General features: G+C 34.0%; 1 pseudogene; it reads left to right on the forward strand.

The window, feature by feature from the left end:
- The first annotated feature begins 317 nt into the window (after positions 1 to 317).
- LOC106970617 (60S ribosomal protein L9-like) lies at positions 318 to 892 on the forward strand (annotated as a pseudogene).
- The last annotated feature ends 1,288 nt before the right edge of the window (positions 893 to 2,180 follow it).

Genomic DNA, 2,180 nt, shown 5'->3' on the forward strand with positions numbered 1-2,180 from the left:
ATATGGTAAATGCATGTTTAGCTTTAAACAAATTGTGAAAATATTTTCTAGAGTAGCTGTACCACTGAACATGCATCCCACCTGCAATGCATAAGATCTAGTTTATCTGCATCTCATTGCCATTTAATACTGCCACTGTTTCATTTTATTCTGTTAGCTGTTCTAATAGGTTTGTAGTGATGTCTCAACACTGACTTAATTTGCATTTTTTGATGGCTAATGATGTTGAAAAGTTTATCATGTGTTTATTAGCCATGCACATATACTTATCAATGAAATATTCCTTCGTGTTGCTCTTTGCTACATCTACTGTGAGAATGAAGACCATTCTCAGCAATCAGACTGCTGACATTTCAGAAAATGTTGACATCATTCTAAAGGGATGCACTGTTATTGTGAAGGGCCCCAGAGGAACCCTGCGAAGGGACTTCCATTACATCAATGTAGAACTCAATCTCCTTGGAAAGAAACAGAAGAGGCTCCAAGGTGACAAATGGTGGAAGATGGAAAACAACTGGCTAGTATTGATGCTTTCTGTGGTCACGTACAGAACACGGTCAAGGGCATTACACTGTGCTTCTGTTACGAGATGAGGCCTGTGTATGCTCACTTCCCCATCAATGTTGTTATTCAGGAGAAGGGTTCTCTTATTGAAATCCAGAAATTCTCGGGTGAAAAATACATCTGCAGGGTTCAGTTGAGGCCAGGTGTTGCTTGTTCAGTATTTCAAGCCCAGAAAGAGGAATTAATTCTTGAAGGAAATGACACTGAACTTGTATCAAACTCAGCTGCTTTGATTCAGCAAGCCACAACAGCTAAAAACAAGGATGTAGAAAATTTTTGGAAAATCTATGTTTCTGCAAAGGGAACAGTTCAGCAGGCTGATGAATAGATGTAAGTTGTCCAGCTACAGAAACAGCAAGATGCCAGATAACTTTTCAGACTTATTTGTGGTATTTTAAAGATATAATAATCTCTGCTGATTGGGGCTTTTCTTAAACCAATAATCCTTTCCACCTATTTGGCAAGTAAACCATTCAAAAGTAAATTGTAGAGTGTTAAGAACAATAACAGAAGGAATAGGAGTTTTTCTAGCAAAACTTCATAGGAGGAAAAAAAAATATTCCTTCATGTCTCTTGCACATTTTCTATTTGGACTTGTTTGACTTTCGTACTGTTGGGATACGTACTGTTGGATACGTTTGACTTTCGTACTGAGTATATACGTATATATATACACAAATATGTAAATATATATCAGTCATATATATATGATATATAGTTATATATATCATATATATGTTTCCTTTGTTGCTTATGTGGTTTGCAATTGTTTTGTCCCAGTCTATATCTTGTCTTTTAATCTCTTTCACTGGGTTTTCTGCACAGTAGAATTTTTATTTTGATGAAGCCCTGTTTATCAGTTATTATTTTTTATTGATTGTGATTTTAATGTTATGTATAAAAACTCTTCATCAAGTCTAGATCATCAATTTTTACTATTTTATCTTTTAGAATTTTTTACTGACTTTGCCCGGTTTTGAAGTCAGATAATACTGGATTTACAGATTTAGTAAGCAAAGAGGTTTTCTTTTTTTTTCTTTTCTATTTTCTGGAAGAGATGATATGGAATTGGTTTTTAATTCTTTTAAAATATTTTGTAGGATTCTCTAGGGAATCACCAGAGCCAGATTTCTTTTTAGGGAGTTCTAAAAATTATGGTTTCTATGTGTTAATAGTTATAAGGCCATGAAATTATCTATTTCATGTTGGATGAATTGTATTAGTTGCACTTTTCAAGGAATTGGCCCATTTCATCTACATTGTCGAATCTGGATATGTAGAGATACTATTATTCCCTTATTATCCTTTTGACACCTGTGTTGTCTGTAGTGTCTTTGTCATTGTTTCCTCTCTCTTTCTGTTTTTGTTTTGTTTTGTTTTTATTTGTTTTCTGATCAGACTTCCTAAAGGGTTATCACTCTTATTGATCTTTTCGAAGAGCTTTTCCTTCATGTTTATGTGTGTGTGTTTTAATAATCTTTATTTATTTATAGTGATTTTCATAGACCATACTGTAATGCCGTCCTAGCAACAACATTTTGTGGGACTGGATGAATACCTCTAATGCCATCAACAATTATTATCCTGTGTAATGCATCACAGCTAGATGTATTATA

This window comes from Acinonyx jubatus, chromosome A2, assembly GCF_027475565.1.
Source record: "Acinonyx jubatus isolate Ajub_Pintada_27869175 chromosome A2, VMU_Ajub_asm_v1.0, whole genome shotgun sequence".
Lineage (NCBI taxonomy): Eukaryota > Metazoa > Chordata > Mammalia > Carnivora > Felidae > Acinonyx > Acinonyx jubatus.